The sequence below is a fragment of the Phalacrocorax aristotelis genome, chromosome 1, assembly GCF_949628215.1.
Source record: "Phalacrocorax aristotelis chromosome 1, bGulAri2.1, whole genome shotgun sequence".
Taxonomy (NCBI): Eukaryota; Metazoa; Chordata; class Aves; order Suliformes; family Phalacrocoracidae; genus Phalacrocorax; species Phalacrocorax aristotelis.
In genome coordinates, this window is record NC_134276.1 from 159,103,817 (window position 1) to 159,111,159 (window position 7,343).

Here is a 7,343-nt window from a genome sequence, read left to right on the forward strand (position 1 = left end):
GAGTGAGCTGTTCTGACACCAGCTTTCCCTCCAGAATGGAGAAAGTGGAAAGCCCAGCAACCATGGAAGACAGGACCTGTTCTGCACAGACTGTTATAGAAACAGAGCTCCTCAGGGTAGAGGAGAAAAGTCAGGCTATTCACTGTTGTAGGGAGTGGAGAAAGTGCTTGGGATACATCCACCTGGACAAACCCTGTTAAAAGGGAAGTGGCATTGATTTTTTAGTCTGTATTTTTCCCCCCCTCTAGCTAGTGAAATAAGTAGCATCTTTTTTCCCAAAATATGTGGAGCTCTCAGTGCCTCCTGGTGATTCAACAGACATCACTGGGTCTTAGCACTTCAGAAAACCTGATCAGCTCATTTAGTTGTAGACATAGGTACCTCCACTTAAGGAACCACTTATTAAAATCTTAGCCACAATTTAAGAGAAGCCTCTTATGTTCCCTCCTAACAGTCAACAAAATAATTTTGTGCCAGCAGACAATGTTTTCATGTCCCCTAGTCTGCACATTAATAAATGCATTAAATTTTACCCAGAAACTCCCCTTGCAAAATTCATGGTCCAACAGATGCTTATTTTTGCTTTTTTTCATTCCCATTAAACAACCTTTTGCCCATTAAAGGGTTATATTACTCATTCCAGGCAAGCAAAGGATCATTTTTAGTGTCTTGTGGAGAAGAAGAAAAATGCTTGAAACAAATCCATCAGTCGACTTCATCTGTTATTTTGGTCACATCAACACTGATTTTTTTAATAGGGTTGACTGCCATGACCTAACTTCTCAAACTGCCTGTTTTGGACCTCTTTAAAGTCACAGTCTAGGTATTTTATCATGTTTCCCCCACTACATTTTTGTGTCTGTATTTCTTCACTTAAATGCATCTGAGATTTCCAGCCTCGTCTAAAGCATGCTATAGCCTGGTTCTCCATTCACATATAGGGACTTCAGTGTTCAAAGTATTTTATAAGAACAAATTAATAAAGTCAACATTAATAATAAGGCCTTTACTAATAATTTACCTATTATTGCTAGTCTCTTGTTTCCCTTAACTTGTTTGGGCTCATCAGCAATGGACTCTGCTCTTTTATCATCTCCTTTCAGAAAATTTTAAGGGGATACTCACAGTCTGGGCCAGCGACTTAATGTCCAGGACAAAAAAAAAAAAATTATTCAGAGAAGGTTGCCCTTCCCCAATACACTTGGGTGGGACTGGTTTTATTTAATTAGAGCCATGCAAAAGTTAGGTCTCTCATCTAAAATGGTCATCTTTATAGTGAAGAGGGTTACATCCCATCTGTCTTAAAACAAATTGCCCCGTGGGGAGCGCTCATCTTCCTCCTAGCATTCAATGTCTACCTCTGAGGTGGGCCTAGGTAGGTAGGCTGAACCTATACCAGTTACATAGATTATGTGCCAGTGGTGATGAATCACTGTATGGTTGTGGGGTGATCCTTCAATTAATGGGGGAAACTCTACAGCTCCTGGTTATTCTTCACAAAGAGAACTTGCTCCTAAAGATACAGATGCCTTTGAAAGACAACCATCTTGTGGAAGATGCCAGTGAGTAACTTGTCAATAACCAGAGACAATTTACTTTCTGACAGTAATTTCTGCTACTGGCAGCTTTCCTATAATACTGTAAGACCTGTCACTCCCTTTGATGGCATGAAAAAAACCCCAACAGCATGCACCACTCCCCCCCCAAAAAAAAGCCAACCCCCAAAACCAATAAGAAACCCACTGATTGTGATTAACTAGCTAACCCATGATCATGTCCCACTGTTTCTCCTGTCCTTGGTGGGCTATGCAGTGGATGATCACTTGGCTCTCGCTACCTTCTGTGCATGTCACACCGTAGTTCTTGGTGGGTCTACAAGATTTACCACAGGGGTAGTGAATGAGTGAAGCAAATGTCCATTCCAAGGGCTTCTGTGACTGGATTTAAACTGAGATGGAGCTATGCTGCAAGAACTATGGACTGCATGTAGTGTGAAAGTCAGAAGCTGTTGCTGCCAGCAAGGTCTCCCAGGAAGAGTGGGAGAAGCCACTGTGATGGGGAATTTTAAAACCAAACTGGACAAAATCAGAGAATGGTTTTGGTTTTTTTTTCCCCAGAGCGGAGAACAGTCCTCTGTGGAGCTATCTGTCATCTCAGGTTCACAGCAAGAATGGCAAGCAGGTCACATTATGATGGTTTTCCATATTCCCTAATACATGAGAGTCTTTTCTAGCATTGCATTTATGTAAAAAATTTCTTTAGTTACCACAGGGCTGTTGCAGAGCTGGAATGAAATAATCTAGAAACAGACAACTGCCTCTCCCCTAATACCTGAAGATTTGTTTTGATGTTGCTGCATCTTTCACTAACTGTTCGATTATCAGAGCTAATAATATATCCCAAACCTCTAAAATATTTTCAGTCATGATCGTCATTTAAGCAAACTGCAAAATTATGACATAACATTGACTTAGTTTTTGTGTAACAGTTTGAGGTAATCCCACAGAACACTTTTGCCTTGTAATATGACTAATATTTCCTTTTTAATTTTAACTGACATAAAGTGAGAAGTAAAAGAAATACACTTCACGTGTAGAACAAAAGCAAAGTACTGGAAGGAAATGTGTCTCTGACATAGGCATAGTTCTCATAACTTAAAATCTCAAAGTTTATCCAGATCTAGCTACATCTATCTCTTCCCAACAAAGCCACTCCACAAAAAAGAGGAATCACAACATATTTGTTACCATACCTGGCCTCCGAAGGCTTAAGAGAAGACTCTTGCTGTACCAGACCACAGGGCTGCGGACACTGCAGAGAACACCCTCTGCAGTCACAACCCCATCTTTTAAAGCAAAGAGCTGTGAGCTTGAAAACAGCCAATTGCTCCCATCTTCAGCAGTATCAGCGAGGGAGTGGTCTCTCCGGTAATTATGTCCCAAACTATTTTGGGTGTCCCAGATTAAATCTATCACTCTAATTTCATTTAAGGACTAGGCAGAGGGCAATGTAAACTGTTGGGTGGGAGTGCTCAGGTGCCGGGGTGCTGAGCTCGGGGTGACATGCTGCCTTTGTGGCCTACTGTTTTGGCACTGGCTTTTCAGATGGACCTGAGAGGAAACCCCAGTGGAGACTCCATTCCAGTAGCTCCATAGGACTGATACTCATAGCCAGGTCTGTATTGTAAAAGAAATAAATGAATGCTAGGAAGAACAGATGGAAGACAACTGTCTAGGCCCATCTGTTCTGAAATTGCTCAGGATACAGAAACCCATAAATTATATAGAATTTATACTCTATATATGCTATAGTGTGTGTATATATATGATTCTATGATATAGTATCAAGTCCTTGCAGTCAATATTTTCTATTTCTTCTGCTTGCTTACCCAGTTAACCAGTACTACCTGGCTTGTCAAAGAGGTGATTTAATCAGTTAGCTTGCATGTCAATCAAGCAAATTCCCTCAGGCATGGAGCCCTTTGCTGGACAATCTGAGTCACTTCATTGTGCAATCCATGAATAGAAAAGGGTAGAGACATTTGTCAGTCAGTCAACAAATACTCTACACAATTTTAACATGCACCACAGGGAGTCACATGCATAATAATTTCATTATTTATATCTCTGGCAACTGGGGATGAATAAAAATCACACCCTCAGTTACATAAACCTCTCCTTGACATTTTTTGCATGAGTTCTGTAGTTCCTTCAAAGCAAGGGAAAAGCTCCACTGTTTCCATCGACACAGATCTCCAAGATTTACAAACAACTGAATTGTCTGAAAACTATCTCAGCTTATCGTTATCATATCATTTTAACATTTTATGGTTCTTCTAATGGAGTACCACCCAGCTGAGATAAAACTTTCAGCAAAAGTTAACAAGGACACACTAAAGGCTTCCAGAACAGTTTCATCATTTCTTTCTACAAATATAGCAGTACAAGCCAAACATCTGCTTATAGACACATTCAGATAGCACATTCAAATATGCTATAAACAGTTTCTATATCCAAACTGGTCACCTTTCAAGGTGTTATAAAGAGCCTCTAAAAGGAATGTTTTCTTTCAGTTTTCTCTGTTGAGCCACCAGGTATTTGGTTCAGTCTATATGCTAAAGGGGATATAGATTGTGACCGTTTTTACCCAATATACAAGAAACCCAATGATAGTATCAATATGGCAATCAATGGAGACCGGTTGCTGCATCTCTGCAGATCATTTTGGCTTAGCGTGATTCCAGTGGTTGCCTCTGGCTCAGTGCTTCAGCAGTCCCCCTTCCCTGCCTCCCCAGTTCTTCTTTTACTCCATGCACTCTAGTCTGCAGCACACTGATGGACACGCATCACTTCTGTTGTTCTGTCAATCAGGAAAGATCATCAGATAAAAAATGATATACTGACCAGTAGGTAAGTATGGGATGATACAGGGGAACCGTTGGTGTATAGAGCATCCTCTTTAGTCCTCGGAGAAACTCCTACTTCAACACTTTGTGAACAACAGCCAGAGGACTAGAGCGTAAGGGGCAGTGTTGTGCTAAGCCATGGCTCTGATCAGAAAAGGCCCATCAAGCTATGGCACTCGTTGGTTAGTCCTGGAGCATGTGTCCCATCGGAAGAGAAGAGATGGGCACTAGGGCTTTACTTCTTTCCCCACCCCTGTATCTAATGAATTTTCCCCAAATAGGCAGAAGAAAGTGTTTGAATATCAGTGAGGGACACTAAACTATTTTAAAATCTCCATTTCTTTTGAGTTCTTCTTCTTCTGTTCCTTTTCTAGTCACTCTTCACCTACCAAAGAATACAATGAATTGGGAAGCCTGCTGTGATTTACTGCTGTTTGGTTTCAGGATGTTTTTTTGTAGTAAAAAACTGTAGCAACTGGCTAGATTAATAAACAGATTCAGCTAAAAATCAAATGCAAGCCACATTTCTGTCCCAGGTTGAAACTGAACTTTCTGTAGTGTGACACTTGTAGACTAGTTTTCCTTTCTATATGCTTTTAATATCTCCTGGTCAAATGTCTCTGGTGACACTGACATAAGACAAAAGAAAGCTTCCAGCTCCATTTTAAAAATATGAGAGATACAGAATTACTTGGAGATTGATACCCTCAAATTGCTGTAGCTACTCACAAACAAGGAAGAACTGCTGGATGATGTAAATGCCAAGGGCAGACTTAGCTGCAGTGAGCATGAGACTGTGGAGTTTCAGATCCTGGGAGGAGCGAGCAAGACAAAGAACAGGATTACAACCAGAGGCTTCACATGAGCAGATTTTAGGGACCTGCTTGGCAGGATCTGTGGGAAATTGCCCTGGAGAGCAGAGGCCTAGAAGACCTGGCTAATCTTCAAGGGCAGCTGCCTCACAGCATAAGAACGGTCCATTACAATGTTCAGACAGTTGAGCAACAGTGGCAGAAGGCCAACATGGATGAACATGGAGCTCCTGAGTGAACTCAGATGCAAAAAGGAAGCATACAGAAGATGGATCCGAGACCAGCTCCTTGGAAGGAACACAAAGATATTGTTTGCACATGCAGGAATGAAGTCAGGAAAGCCAAAGTTCAGCTGCAGCTGAAATTTGTTTGGGAGGTGAAGGGCAACAGGAAAGGATTCTGTAAGTACATCAATAGCAAATGGATGGCTAAGGAGAATGTGGGCTTCTTGCTCAGTGGGCTGGGGGACTAGTGACAAGAGACATAGAAAAGGCCGGTTTTACTAGCAAGACTTGCCCTCTGGCCTCCCAGGTTGCTGAGCTCCTAGCAGAGTCTGTGGGAGTGAGGCAGCACCCACAGCAGAAGAAGGCAGAGTTCACTTAACCCACTTGGACATACACAAATGCATGGGACCAGACAGGATGCATCTGGAGGTGCTGAAGGTTTTGCCTGGCTGATCTCATTGTGAAGCTGCTGTCTATCACCTTCAAAAAGTCATGGCAATTGAGAGAGGTTCCTCATGACTGGAAAAAGTCAGACATCACACCTATCTTCAAGAAGGGCAAGGAGGATGATCCAGAGAAGTCAGTCTCACCTCAGTCCCTGGGAAGGTTATGGACCAAAATGTCTTAGAAGCCATTTTGAAAGCACATGAAAGATAAGAAGGTGACTGGGAGCAGCCAGCACAGGTTTTCCAAGGGCAGACCATTCCCAGCCAGCCTCACTGCTTCCTGTGATGAGCTGACTGGAACTGTGGACAAGGGGAGGGCATGGGATATTCTATATCCTTGATTTCCGCAAGTTCTTTGACATTGTCTCCCTTAGTCTCATCACCAAGTTGGAGACATATGGGCTGGAGAAGGTAGGTGGAAAATTGGCTGGAGTGCCAGAATCCAAGAGCTGTGATTAGTGAAGTCCAGCTGTTGACCAGTTACTAGTGGAGGTCCCACAGAAATCAGTACTGTGACCAATACTGTTTAATGCCACCTGGCTGATGGGACAGGGTGCACTTTTGACAAGCTTGTGAATGACACCAAATTGCAGGGAGTGGTCAGCATGCTGGAGGGCAGGGCTTCTATTCAGAGAAACCTGGACAAGCTGGAGAAGTGAGCTGACAGGAACACATAAAGTTAACAAGAGCAAGTGTGAAGTCTTGCATCTGGGAGGGAGTAACTCCCTGCAGTAGTACAGGCTGGTGGCTGTTTAGAAAGCAGGTCTGCATAAAAGGATCTGGGACTCCTAGTGGACAACAAGTTGAACATAAGTCTGCAGGTCCAGGTAAGTGGTCCTCCCCCTCCATTTGACACTTGCATTTGGAGTACTGTGTCCAGTTTGGGCTCCCCCGTACAAGAAGGATATTGACATCCTGGATCAAGTCCAGCAGGTGCCACCAAGGGGGCTGGAGAATATGACCTACAAGGAAAGTTTGAGAGATCAGGCCCATTCAGCTTGGAGAAGAGAGGGCTTGAAAGATCTTTTTGTTGTCTACAACTTTTTGATCAGAGAATATAGAGAAAATAGAGTCAGACTCTTCTTGAAGTGTGTGGTGATAGGACAAAAGGCAACAAGTTGGAACATGGAAAATACTGATTAGATATTAGGGGGAAATAATTTACTCTTAAGGTAGTTAAATAGTGGAACAGGTTGCCTGGAGAGGTGGTGGAACCTCCGTTCCTGAAGGGGTTCAAGACTCGACTAGACACAGCCCTCAACAACCTGATCTAATTAGTCCTGTTCTGAGCCAGGGTCTGGACTAGATGATGTGATTCTATAATTCTATGATAATTCATTGGATTTTATAAATCTGTTCCCACTCTTGGTATGCAGTTACAAAGGGACAAATTGTTACACAAAGTTTTGCTAACACTAATGGAGAGAAATTGAATAATGCAAGAACTGGTTCCAAG